This window comes from Sceloporus occidentalis, unplaced genomic scaffold, assembly GCF_023333645.1.
Source record: "Sceloporus occidentalis isolate IW3139 unplaced genomic scaffold, rSceOcc1.0.p SCAF_2, whole genome shotgun sequence".
NCBI classification, from domain to species: Eukaryota; Metazoa; Chordata; class Lepidosauria; order Squamata; family Phrynosomatidae; genus Sceloporus; species Sceloporus occidentalis.
The window spans coordinates 80,258,439-80,273,246 of record NW_028316982.1 but is presented as its reverse complement, the minus strand read 5'-3'; the positions used below and the strand labels follow the sequence as shown (position 1 = coordinate 80,273,246).

Here is a 14,808-nt window from a genome sequence, read left to right as displayed (position 1 = left end):
TGGTTTTAAAGGATAATTCAAATGTGATGAGTCTCAATTTTGAAAGGACAGCTATCTGAAGCTGTTAGCTATAGATTATAAAATAAATTTGTTAGGCAAAACTGGTATTATAGTGTAAGCCAGGAAACTACAGTTAAATTATATTGTACAGATATGCGACTGACATAATTTGAATATAATTGTCGCATACATAGCTAATACCAGGTCTTATAAGAAGTGGATGACACTAATCATACTGGTATGCTAATTATCTAATTGTTCACTCTTAATGTAACTACTGTCTTTCAGCATACTCTTGAAAATCTTATTATGGTTTTGCGTTAGGGATCTGAGAATTAATTGTGTTTTGTGTGTGTATATACTGTATGTAGCATTTCGTGCTTAATTGCCATCCCTTTTTCTTGAGTTTCATGTTTATGCTCCATAGACATTTTAAAAGTTCATAGTCACTAATTTGAGGATTGTAATTTGGGGCGAATATAAATTATTCTTGTTGCATATATCAGTTACTTCACATTTTAATTTAGCAGAATTATTTATCTTACTTGTCCTCAAAATAACCTTGGGCCAAGTTATTATTAACAATTTAAAGTTGGGGAAAAGTCTGTTTATCTAGAATGCACAGCTGATGAAAGATTTCAATGCAGGTTTTAAGTGCCCATCTTCAGTATTTTATTCATGCATCTTTTCACTCCTTTTATTTATTTATTACTTATATTTCAGTCCTCCTCTAAAGTGCTCAGGGTAGTGTTTAAGTGCTAATACTATCCTCTCTGGTGGGATTTATTGCTGATTAAATGTGTGTAGAAAGAGGCTGTCACTGTTACAAGAAGCCTGTGAGGAAGATCACATGAAGAGACAGTGAAGAACACCAGCTCACGTAAGCTTCATGAGCAAAAATAAATATCACCATAGAGGATGTCTTAATTATTGTCCTTTGGGACTTAATCAGAATTTTGCAAAATGTAAAATTTGTGCCAGTTCTAGTTTTAATTGCACAACACATGCAGATCTACAAGGTAGAAAACTATATTCTTTAAGCAATGTCTTATGCTTGAACAATTAAAGCCACAATTAAACAACTTGCAGGTACTCCGAGTAAGCTGTTACGTGCAAACTAATACTAGCAAATTGTCATATAGTTCAGCCAGGCAGTTATCTGTCATACACAGAACAGTAGATACCAGGGCATTGTGTTTGACAGAGTGTTTTAGGTGAGAAAAACAACCCTACACAGCCATGCAATAAGGTGGTTCATGTGTCCTCCAATACAAGTTGAAAAATGTCTGCTTCCAACCCAAAGCCAAGCCATTTGGTTAGTTAGCTGTCCCAAGAGAGATTTGGTTGGTCTCTCTTTGATAGTAACTTCTTGTCTTCAGAGAACTTTGGAGGACCCATGCCTTTGTCAGTATGTCTCTTTTTTATTTTCATTTTGTTTGATTATTTTATGGTTATGTTGTAAACTACATTGGGTGACTTTGGAGGCATTACTATATGTATATGTGTGCATTTATGTTTACCACCGAGCCAAGGGACTCAATTTTCCTTTTCCATTTAAAGCCACCCCGTGCTGTCAAACTAAACCCAGCAATATGATTTGAGATATGCATTCTACTGGGAATAAAATAGAAAAATAAAAAAAGAATGATTCCTCATTTTAAAAGTACAAAGATCTGCTTGATTACATAAACAACAGTCACATGCACATATATGGGACAGTTTACATGCATATAAATAGGACAGAAATAGACCAAAATGGACCTTGAGAATTCTCTCCACCAGCCTCAGGGTCATTGTAATGGATTCCAGAGCTTGATGCCTATTTATCTGAGACACTGTGAACATGAGGGAGGGATTTGGAAAGGCAATTGGCCTTCTGCATCAAGGGGTAAGTCTGCACTGCAAAAATAATGCAGTTTGATACTGCTTTAACTGCCATGGGATTTGTAGTTTGTTGTGGCACCAGAGCCCTCTGACAAAGAAAGCTTTGGAGTTTATCATACAGAGGAAAATTGGAAGTTTAAACTAGGTTTATCCCGTGAAAATTGCACAGTTACAGTCGGCCCTTCTTATATACAGATTTTTTATACAAGGATTCAAGCATCCATGGTTTGAAAATGTTCAAAAAAAGTATAAATTTCAAATTTCAAACCTTGATTTTCTATTTTTTATAAGGGACACCATTTTGCTATGTCATTATATTTAATGGGACTTGAGCATGCACGGATTTTGTTATCCACGGGGGATCTTGGAAGCAAACCCCAGCGTATAAAGGATCCACTGTCCTATTCAATCGCAATTAAGATTTTCACACAGCGGTCATTATCCCGGGAATAAACAGGCAATAACCAAGCAATAAACTGCAACATGCGATTTTATTGCCTGGTTATTCCCAGGTTAATGGTGCTTTAATCACTTTTGACTGTGACGTCATGTGAAAAACTTTATGGCAATTGTGCGATATATATATATATATATATATATATATATTAATGTCTATGGGTGTGTGTGTGTGTGTATGCTATGTATGTGTTTTTATGTGGTGATGCAAGTGTGTGTGTGTGTGTGTGTGTATACACACACATACATATATAGAACCATATATAAAGACACGGATTGCTACACACACATTGTCATATATACACACATTACCATATATATATATATATATATATAGTATACACACATTTATAATGTCATATATATATGACATACATATAAACATTGATATATATATATGTGTGTGTGTGTGTATAGCACTGCGTGTGTGTATATATGCCTGTGTGTGTGCATGCATATATATATATATATATATATATGGAAATATATGTGTGTGTTTATAGCAATGTGTTGCTGTATGTATGGCTGTATGTGTGTAAATATATATATGGCAATATATGTATATGTGTGTGTAGCAATGTGTGCCTTTATATGTCTGTGTGTGCATATATATATATGTGTGTGGCAATGTGTGTGCGCATATATATATATATATGGCAATATATATATGTATATGTGTGTATGTAGCAATGTGTGTCTGGGAATATATATATGGTGATGTATGTATATGTATGTTTATATATATATATGGCAATGTAAATGTGTGTGTGTGTGTGTATATATATATATATATGGCAATGTGTATATGCACGTGTGTGTATATATATATATAGCAATGTGTGTCTGTATAGGAATATATACACACACATCTGGGTATGCGTATATATATATATTTGTGTATGTATATATGGCAATGTAATGTATATATATGTGTGTGTGTGTGTGTGTGAACTGGCAATGTCAGTATGCATGTACATGAGCGTGTGTACATACATATATAGAGAGAGCCCCTGTGAGAGAGGGCTAGCAGCTGCAAGGTGGCTCCACATATCCTCTATCCATGCACCCACATCCACGTCCCTGTGCAGACACAGGCATCTCAGGCGCCCACAAAGGCATGTCCACTCATGCAGCCTGAGTCCCTGCCCTGCTGCCCAGAGCCTTGCTGCAGAAAGAAACCAGGAAGGAGAGTCCACTGCATTTCCTTTCCCAGGGAGGCGGGCCGGACCACTCCATCTCCCTCAGGGGGGGTGTCTCTGTACAATCCCTCACAAAGGGTCCACATTCACTCCAACCGGGGACCGACCGAGGGCTGGAAGGGGGCTTATTGTCACCGTCAGAGGGGGGCAGAGCTTTTCTTGAGGCTGCTGCTTGCGTGGCTTTCCCTCCCTGGGAGTTCTTTTTGTCCTTGCTCCCCCTCCGGGGCCAATGGTCTCGTCCAGCCCCAATGTGTAGCTGCCTGGAGGAGCAGAGGCTCTCAGTCTCCTTGGGACACAGAGCAGAGTGGAGCCTTGCTGCATGGCTTGAGGTGGAGGATGGGTCTTATCTCTCAAATCCCTATATTGTTATTGTTATTATCATTATTATTTACTATTATTGTTGTTGTTTATCCTTCTTGGGGGGTGATGTTTCATTTTTCCTTTCTGAAAAAGGGACATTTGTTGGTATGGTTGGTCTTTTAAACTGAGGTTGCATCCACACTGTGGAATTATTCCAGTTTGATACCGGTTTAGTGTGGATGCAAATTCATCATTCCTTTGGTGGCATGCACTGAAAGGGGTGCAGTTTTTGCAAAAGTTTGGGAAAGCATTCCCTTTTGTTTCTTCCAACTTTGTGCCTCTTGGTTGCATTGAATGCAAATGAACCCATGCATTCTGTGGATCCCTCTCCTTAATAACCTCTCTTACTTTTTCATTTTAAAACCCTTTTCCAGTTATATTATTAACCCTGGTGCATTATTGCATGTTGCTTCCCATTCTGCCCCTTGGAAAAGCTCTTGTAAAATCACTTTTTCCCCTGCTCCCTTTGAATGTTCATAGATTTTTGTCATCAACTCCTGTTTGAGATTTCACTTCTGAAATTTTCACTCCCATGAAAGATGGATTCAGAGAAGAGAAGATGGAGAAATTGTAGGAAAGATTGTAGATAGGAAAGAAATAAGAAAGAAAGAGGATAAGAATGGAATGGAAACAGGGCTGGAAAGAAAGAGCGATAATAATTTTTAATAATGTTAATTGCAGTTGAAAATATAATATAAGATACTCTTCTTCATTTTTGAATTGTTTTATTATTGTGATATTGTGATGTTATGATTTGATGTACAAAACTCATTTGTTATGTGTTGGAATGGACGAGTGTATTATTCTAAATTTTAAATTGTTTATTAAAATGTATTTAAAAAATTTAAAAATGCACTCCATGAAAATACTGAAGCCAGGCTTGAACTTAAAAACAGCCTTACTGTGGTTTATGAGTATTTCAGAGGTCTCTTCATAGCAGCCCTAGAGCTTGGTATGTTGTTTATTATGTCTGTCTGCCCCATTTGTTTTTGCAGCCTGCATTACCTACATCTTGATTTAACTAGTTTTCTTGCCTTTTTTCTCTGGGATAATATTTTGGGAATGTCTCAGCCGGTGGCATTGCGCATGGTGTATTTCAGGGATGATCAATGGAAGTATGTTATACAGCACTTATACACACCTCTTAATAGGTTGGAACTGGATTTAGTTGTACTAGCAGTTGTTGAATGCAAGGCACTACATTTCTTTGCAGTGCCTCTTGATATATCTTTTTATCTGATCTTCAGTTCTTACCAGAAGTGAAACCACTTAGACTTACTATTGCCATTTTGACTCAGAAAGACGGGACATACACTTTGCAGATAAATAAATCCATTAACAAATAAATTATTTGCATAGAAGTACATGTTACAAGGTGTATACCAGCTTTCTCCATGTTAGTTAGGGGTAGTGGGAGTTGTTGTTGTTGTTCTTTCGTGTGCCTTCAAGTTGTTTCCGACTTACAGTGACCCTAAGGCAATCCTATCATGGAGTTTTCTTGGCAAGATTTGCTCAGAGGAGGTTTGCCATTGCCTTCCCCTGAGGCTGAGAGAGTGTGACATGCCCAAGGTAACCCAGTTGGTTTCATGGCTGAGCCAGGAATCGAACCCTGGACTCCAGAGTCATAATCCAACACTCAAACCACTACGGATTCTCATTCTAGCAGTAGACCAATTGAAATAACCACCCTCAAATTAGTCATAATTTCAGTGTATCTAGTAGTCTAAGCAGGGCTACATTTGGATCCAGGCCATTGTTTCCCTCGATAGCTCTACCAAATGGGAGTGACACATTTGCATGTATTCAAAGCGTTTCTACTGTACTCCCATAAGAAACCAGCTCACTCTGAACTAGGACCTAATTCATTTTTTTGTGGAAGGGTGTAGTATGACCGATATTTATAGATAGACGAGCAGAGACATTCGTCAGTGTCAGCTAAGCCTAGGTTAAACATGTTAAAACACTCAAGATAGTGTGGGTTCACAGATACGGGTTTTTAGGAAGCCACTTCTAGTTAGATTAACTAGGTATGTGTAGTAGTGTGAGTTAATGGAATGTAGTGCATAAGTAAAGTCATGTTTTTAATCATTCTGAAAGTAACAGCTCATCTTCTAAGACTATACTTGTTTTTGATTTTGCTTCTCTGTGGCTGTGGTTAAGCTGTCATTTGGGCATAAGGTCTGGAGCACTGCAGCATAGGCAGGATATTTGATATTATTTGGGTTAACAGTTTGCAGACTCAGCTCTGTGAAATAAAGGTGAGGAAGCTGTAAAATCTGGAGCTGATTCTTTTATCTGTTTCACAGCCTCCTCTTTGGATCAATAGAAGTATTTTGCGTAGGAGATATGCTCTCATCTGTATTCTTGGGAATATAAACTGCTCAACTACCAACTCTGTCCCATGACCCGGAGACCACAGTAGTACATAGTTTGACTACAGGGAAGAATACAAAGCCAACTAAGCAAAAATACAGTGGGAGAAGTGACACACAGTTGGAGAATGATATGGATGATTTGTTTGGTGACATACTTTTTGCAAGGTTAGGCCATAGCCCCCCTCTTTCTCAAAATGAAGGTAATTTTGTATTGGACTGCATTGAATACCACTAACTCACATTTCTGATGGAGTTGAATATGCTTACTGTCAAATAGTCTCAAGGTGGACAACTGCTTTTGTTTTAAAGTTTTTTAAAGTTAAAATAACTAAAATTAGCTATGTTAATCTAAAATAGATTAAAGAATACCTGCTGTTAAATAAACATTAATGCTTCATTAAATATTATTAAATTCATTAAAACCCTACCCATTCATTATTAACAAACAAAATCCCTCCACTTATGCTCGATCTGTTATGATTATATTTATATAGAGAGGAATCTTCAGTGTAGTTAAATTGACCCTAATATAATATTGACTATTGGTATTGAACTAAAAGGAAATCAATTTATTATGCTACTGATTGTCCCATTGACTCTAGTGCATTTGGTTCCATTCTCTATCTAAAGTGCATTTAGTAGCTTGCTGCTGAATTTTAAAAGGAAACCACAATATTTATTTTTAACAATGAAAATTCTTAGGGAGGGCACTGGAAGACTACAAAAAAAGCGCTTTAGAGCTAGCTGCACATAGCCACAATTTACACATCACTGAAATAGACCAAGGCTGCATCTACACTGTAGAAATACAGTAAAGCAGTTTGACACCATTTTATCTGCCTTGATTCCATCCTTCACAATCCCAGGATTTTTAGTTTTATGAGGCACCAGCACTCTTTGCAGAGAAGACTAAAGACCTTGTAAAACTACAAATCCTAGGATTCCATAGAATGGATCTATAGCACTTCAAATACTATCAGACTACATTAATTTTACAGTGTAGATGCACCTTAAGACTTTTAGTTATGATTGGACTGTATACAGGTCCTTTCTTGTATTTGACTTAGGAGAATAGAGGAGTAGATATTCTCCATCTAGAGATAACTTTCTTCTCTTTCTAAGAAAAACCGAATTTAAGTGAGATAAGCCCCCTTGAATTCAGTGGGACTGCCTTATGAATAAATATTATATTGTGGCACAATAAAATAATACCTTTAATTCAGAACAACTGATATTCTCAAAATGTTGTTGTTGTTGTGTGCCTTCAAGTAGTTACCGACTTACTCTCTGCACTGGGGCTCTCTGCACCAAGGCGAGCTACGAATACCTGAGGACTCTGGCCAGGTATTCTTACATTGTCAGATGTGACTTTGAAGAGGAACTGAATTACCCACAGCAGAAAATTGTGACTGATGACATGGGGTGATCTAGCCAGCTTGGCCATTCTAAGCTCTGTCACCACTGAACCTACTTTACAAAGTGATTGTTAAGCTTGTTCTAGAATGGAAAGTATATGTAAAAAAGATCACATAAAAAGCCTGCATGTCTGGGTGGAGTCAACTACCTGACGATGTAAATGAAGTTGGAGGCATAAAGTTAAAGCAGTGAATACACATTAGTTACAGATCCTCCTGATATGCTGAATCTTGTGGAAGCCTCATTCTTGTCTGGCATATACTGCATTCAAGGTTCAATGCAAGTTTCTGACTGCCTGGTTGCCATGCACTTTTCCTAAGGAGGAAAGTGCTCAACGTATCTTGAAATTATGCAAATCTATTATCAGTTGGTGCAGCCACAAATATTTGCTGCTGTAGATGGAAAGCAAAAGAACTCCAGAAGTGGTCAAGGTGTATAACAGATCAAAAATTATATTGCCAGAAAATTGATTAAGATCCTCTCCCCATGAAAGTAAAAATACAATAATGTAATAAAAAAAGGTCCAAATCCAATTGCTAGTCCTAGCTAGAGTAGACCCATTATATCACTGGGATTTACACAATTGTTGATTTATAATTTAGTGGTCCTATCCCCCAGATTGGGACTAGCAGTTGATCTTAGTCCAGCTGGCATATTGTGTTTTCATGCTGATGCTATATTTTAAGGAATTTTAAATTTATGTATTAGAATATTACAGAAATAGATGAATGAATGAATGTATGAATGAATGGCTTTATTTCAGTTAACAAACCATAGGCAGTATAAAAGCAAAAGAACAACAACAGCAACAAATTAAATAACAGCAAGAGTAGTATATACACAGCATATAAACTAACATATAAAATACATTATAACGGGGGTTTTGTTAACAGATTCACCACTTCATAGTCCAACCCACCCCAATTTTCCATAAGTGTTTGAGCCGGGAGAGGACATCACTACTCGCCTTTATAGCACATGACTTTACGAACTTTTATAGCAGAGAAAATAAACTTTGTGACTTCCTCTGTGATCCTTTTGCCCTCATTTGCCAATAAAAACTTCAGGTACCATTCAGAAGTTTTGCTTGGATGTCTATTTAATAAAGGGGTAATTAATTGTAGTCTATCATCCTTGTAAAATATACAATAAAGAAGAATGTGAGATATGGATTCTGGTTGGAACTCTCCACATGGACAAATTCTATCCTTGTATTCAGTTCAGTGGAAACATCCCCCTAGCATAGCTGAAGGAATTACATTGAACCGACCTTTGCTGAATGCCAACCGATATTTGGAGATTGTTAAATTTTCCAAATATTGAGCCCCCTTTGGTTTGAAGCACAATCCCAGACCAATTGGAGAGCAGGTAGAGCATGCGGCAGTTGCTGAGTAGCATTCTGAATGGAAATTGCCCAGTGTGCTGCCCAGGTACCTGATGCATTGATTGTAATTCCTAAGTACCTAAATTGTCTAACTTGCTCTATTTCATGGCCAGCGATCTTCCAGCTGAATATGGAGCGATTCTTAGAAAAAAACATTATTTTAGATTTATTGTAATAATACGCGGGCGCGCTTTACGCGGTCTTGAGCGTATGTGATCAAGCCGCGGGGAGCGGACGGGGTGGCGCGTCCCATTCAATTGAATGGGTGTGCGCGCCCGTGGCACCCCGCCGCGCAGCCGTGCACGAGCCCCATTGTTTCCAGTGGGGCTTGAGCATAGGCGGAATTCGTCTTACGTGGGGGGTCCGGAACGGATCCCCCGCGTAAGGCGAGGGCCGACTGTATATATAACTGGTTATTTCCACAATACTCAGTGAAAGCTCTCACTACTCTTGATAGTCCCACCTTAGAGAAAGATAACAGCGCAGCAGCAGCAGCATATAAGAGTAAAGGGATGCTGACTGAGGCTAATTTTGGGGGGTGAAAGGTGTCTGGAGAATTGGATTAAAACGAAAGGGAGCAGGCAGAATCCCATTTCCAGAAGCAGCTAGATATTTTACAGCATTTGATTTAGAAAACTACAAAATTATCAGTCTTGTTCTGTGGTATACTTTATCTTAGGCCAGATTTTGGTTGGAGAGCTCAGAATATGCAGTCAGTCCTGTATCCATGAATTTTTATCCATGGATTCAAGCATTCATGGCTTGAAGATATTTTAAAAATATATCATTCCAAAAAGCAAATCTTGATTTTGCCATTTTATATGAGAGACTCCATTTTACTATGCTATTGTATATAACGGGACTTGAGCATCCATGGAATTTGGTATCTAAAGGGTTCATGGAACCAAACCCCAGTGGATATAAAGTGCCAAGTGTATGTATCTCTATAGACCAGGATCCAAGGGTTTCCTTGAGCTTAGTGGAGGACTGGGAAATTCATTTAGCAGGCTTCCAGTGCAACAGAGGAGTGCAAGGTGGGTCCAAATTCTCCCGATGGAAGTGGAAACCAACAGAAGTACACCACTGGCATCATTATTTCTCCCTGGTCAACACAACATGAAATAATTAAGGTTTATGGTTCTGATAGCAGTTTTCCCCCTTGTGCATCCCTAGAAGTCTTTGGCCATTTTAGTTTGGAAGTGGGCCTATCCTTGCAGATATCTCTCCAGACATGTTATTTTAAAAATATACCACAATTTATTGTGTAATGTGTTGATAAAAGGAGTTCCAGCTTTAGATTCAACCCAGATGTCAATGTTTTTTTTCTAAATGCTTAAACAAAACAGAGTATATCTCACTAGGTTAAAAGTGACTTTCAAGCTGCAAAATGTGATTGGCTTGCAATAATTCAGATATGAAGACTGCTCAATTCCTGTTGCAGCTTTAGATACCCCTCCTGCCCTTCTTTTCCTGTCTCTGCCTTAAAAATAATTATTTGCTTTACAGTAATGATGTACATGGTGTCAGTGTGGCCTGACTTCTTGATTCTCCCAGATGCTTTTAGCATCACATTTTTTGGTTACTTGTTATGTGTGAAAATAAAAAAGCTTCTATACTGTTTTCAACAAATACAAGCCCTTCAGTGACTTGCTGTGTTGTGTGAGTAATAATATAAAAATGGGTTAGCATTAAAGTCAGACTATTGATCAGTAAAATGTAAATGGAATTAATTTCATATTTATATTTTTGTTTCTTAAAATGTACTGTAGAAGATTATGCTGTTTCTTCAGAAAATTGCTAAGGCTCATTAAAAGTTACTTTGGAATGAGGCAGGACTTAACAGATAAATATGTGAATGGTGCTGAAGCTAGGTGTTGTATTCTGTCTTTTAGTATTGTTTTAAGATTGCTATATATCCTTTTGCCTCTCTTTCATCTTGCTATTTGTTGAGCCACCAGGAACATATGTCTTACAGAGTAATAAAAGTGATAAAAGAAAGGATTCTTAAACGATGTGCAAAACTGTTATGGCAGAATTTTTTTGTGGACCAGTGCTACAATAAATTAGCCTTTAAATTAGGCTGTAAGGTGCTACCGTCTGTTTCTATAGTAGCCTTGAAGGTGCCACAAGATTTTTGGTTATGTTTGCTGCAACAGACTATGGCGGGTTATAAACCGCCGCTTTGCGGCGATCTGCTGCCACCACTGTTTGCTCTGTAAGGGAGCCGCTGCAGCCAAACCGCGTGGCTCCGTTACGGAGGAAAAAAGAAGCTCCAAAATGGAGCTTCTTTAAGCGGCGCCTCTATGACGTCGCGAGGCGCCAGGGGCGGACTCGCAACGTCATAGATGCCGCGACACGTGTGGACGCACAGCGTCCGATACGTAAATATGGCGGCGGCCGTGTGGAACAGCCGCCGACATATTGTACGTACAGAATACGTACTAGGGTTAGGGGGGTGCGGAAGCACCGCCCCTTCCTAACCCTAGTACATATTCATTACGTACTAAATGGCGGTCTGTAACCCACCTATATCTCTGGTAATCTTTTTGTTATAGAAATGGTAGAAATCATGCTCTCTAGATGTTGTGAACTGCAGCCCTATCTAGCGGTGAAGTATGATGGGAGTTGCAGTCCTGCAACATCTGGTTTATAAAAACTGCCCAAGGTAAATCAGGTGGGTACACCTGTTTTTATCAAGGAGCAAATGCATTTAGAGACCCCTCAAAATTGATCACTTTGGGCACTCATGGTTCACCTCTGCAGGATCATTTAATTTGCCCCTTTTTTCTGGATGTTTGGTGGTATTTTGTCAAAGAAGTGGGTGTAAACTGAGTTGTTACAAGGCCTATGTGTAAACTTAGGGTGTTTGCTTTTGTTAGAGAAGCCTTTTTTTAAAAAAAAATGTGATTTCTTGGCTTGTTTTATTATCTGCTGTGTTGCTGTCTTTTGCTGCTGTGGCAAAAAATAACTATCCATGCTCAGCAAACCTTCTGAATTGTAGCTGGGATTTTTTTTTTTTTTTAAAAAACAAGCCACCTGTTTGCTGTCAAAGTCTCTTGGTGTTAGCCCTGGGATTTACCTTGTAAGGGGCTGAGAAACCAGGGCTTATCTTACTATGGCTGCATCCGCACTGTAGAAATAATCCAATTTGACACCACATTAACTGCTGTGGCTCCATGATGTGGAATTCTGGAAACTGTAGTTTGTCGTGGCTTTCTGACATAGAAGGGTAAAAGTCTCACAAATCTACAGATCCCAGCACTCCATAGCATTGAGCCATGGCAATTAGGGGGGTGTCAAACTGGATTATTTCTGTAGTGTGAATGCAGCCTATGTAGCAGGGTGATTCAGGTCACCTTAAGCATAGATTTTGGCATACTACCAAAGAGTAAGGGAAAAAAAATAGATAACTTAATTATTATTTGTTCTTTACTGCTATTGGGGCATCATTTTTCTCCACAGATAATGCCAACGTTTTAGGCTAATTCTTGGGAGAGAGTAAATATTTTGTTTCTAGAGCTGCTTTTACAAAAATACAGCTTGAGGCTATGCATTCTTGGCCAACATTTTGGAGCCATGGCTCTAATACCACATGGGTAAGTAAACATATTCAGATAGGCCCATGAAGGCCTTTTCTTGCCTACATGTTACATATGAATTTGGCCTAGTGTTTCAAAGCATAGAGGCAGGAATAGTGTTCCTGACTTAATCAGGAGAAGTGTTTGCAACTTGTGATGACAAGAGGGAACATGTTGGGCACCCACTGTTGATACTTCCTTTCCGCACAAGTCCATGGTTTTGCAGGCTTTGGTCTGGGGAAATGCAAGAAACTGACGAAGCTGGTGGCTCCATGTTGGCTGGTCAGCAGATCTTAGGTATGCCAAGCATAGGTTTCACCATACTCTGATCTCTGCACACTGGTTGCTTTTAGCCACACTTCCTGGCTCTTCTCTTCAGTTTGCTCAGGCACTTCATCTCCATAGATGTGTAAAATTAAGCTTATCAGATATACCTTGCATCACAACTTTGGGCAGTAGCATGTAGGACTTGTTTGGTGGATGTGGGGTCTGAACACCTGTCAGATATGGTTGGGAAGTCCCTTTAAGAGACGGTTTAAGGGAATAGGAAACTGGATCATGCCCTGCTCAGGGGCAATTGACTCCAGGGCATTTCCAGGTAGAACAGGAGCCATAAAGAGGCTTTCATTGATGTGGATTCTCATAACTATCATTCTAGGGTAGCCCAGCAGTCAGGTTGGGCTGAGTAGTCAACATTGGTTGGTACTTGCTGATAACAGATATAGACCCATGCTTGAGACAGGCTTCTTCGACTGTAACTAATAAAGTATTGATCATTTCTTGCCAACATATGTGTTTTATGGGGTGGTCAAGTGGAGCCTTGCTGGCCACTGCACCCACAATTGCATTTTCTCAGCCAGTTTTGTATGATGAGTACACATCACTGTAACTCAAAAAAGCCAACCCATATGTTAAAATGTACATATGCAATAGATGTTAAATTTTATTTATGAAATAGGTATTTTTAAAAATCTTCTTGTTTCTGTCAAGCTGACTAAAATTAATAAAGCAATATAACATTTACTCATTTTAATGAGCATCTTTGCTACTGTGACATAGTTTTGCTAAATTTTAATTTCACTTTCCTCACCAGGTAGAAGATGGCTATGGCAGAAGCCATCTCTTCTGTCTAAGGAAGTGAAGAGCCCACTGAAGAATCTTGAAGATCTGTGCATTTCAAAGGTACTAGAGTTTTTACAGAAGGCTAGAGGAAATATCTTATATACACTCTGTGATTGGATTTCACTTTGAAAATGCTTGAGGTTAGTTCTCTCCTTGAAAATCTCAGTGAGCTGTAATAGAAATTCCAATATTGCTTTTAATACATGTGTATTTCATAAGTTAATGTTTATAACATAGTGATTAGGATTAGTCATTGAAGCCATGTTTTATTAATCTAGCATGGTCTTTTGGGTAAAGTATGTTCAGTTTGGCCTTGAGAAGTGACTTTAAATTAGAGTTTAGCTATTGACTTGCTGGGTGGCCTCTGTGAAACTCTTCTCCTATTTAATTTTCTTATCTTTTCTGTGAAAGCTAGCAAAGGCATAACTCACAGGATGAATTGTGAGAGTATAATATGTTTCAATCAGCAAACGTGCTCTATTTCTGTACAAGCTTGTTTGAAATGCATATGAAATACCAATCAATATGTTTATTGAATAGCCCGGGGGCTGTATCAAAATACCTCAAAACATAGTGACACAAGCAATGACATACATACACATATATAGTGCACTAAGTACAATATACCGCAGTACCATATAGATACGTATGAATAACCTAAAAATGCACAGCTTATAAACAGACTATAAAAATCTAAATAAAATATACAATATGTACTGGACAATATACAAATAAACAGGTAAGAGTAAAAATGTTACAACAATCAAACAGTAATGTGTAAGATAATTACCATAGGAAGTAAAATAGAAAGTTAACACCAATCATCCCCACATACCTAGATATGGAATACAAAAGATCAGAGCTTGTCTTTCACTAGTGTTTGGAAATTTTGCTTGGACATTAATGTGTGGTTTGTAAAGGTATAACATGAACTATAAAATAACTAATTGCATACACAACACAGTATCTGCAAACTTTGTTCAAAAAGCTTTCACATGGAAGGAAGATTTGTGTTTATATACCTTTAGAGAGAT

General features: G+C 38.2%; 1 protein-coding gene across 2 annotated transcripts in view; it reads left to right on the top strand.

The window, feature by feature from the left end:
* The first annotated feature begins 3,326 nt into the window (after positions 1-3,326).
* Positions 3,327-14,808, top strand: part of FAM53B (family with sequence similarity 53 member B) — a 160,919-nt gene continuing 149,437 nt past the window's right edge. The window contains exons 1-2 of one of the 2 annotated variants that reach the window (XM_089510108.1): positions 3,327-3,868; positions 13,746-13,834. The gene's annotated coding sequence lies outside the window, so the exon portion shown is untranslated. Of the gene's footprint in view, positions 3,869-13,745; positions 13,915-14,808 lie in introns of those variants that run through there. The other variant, XM_089510109.1, reaches the window with a different exon arrangement.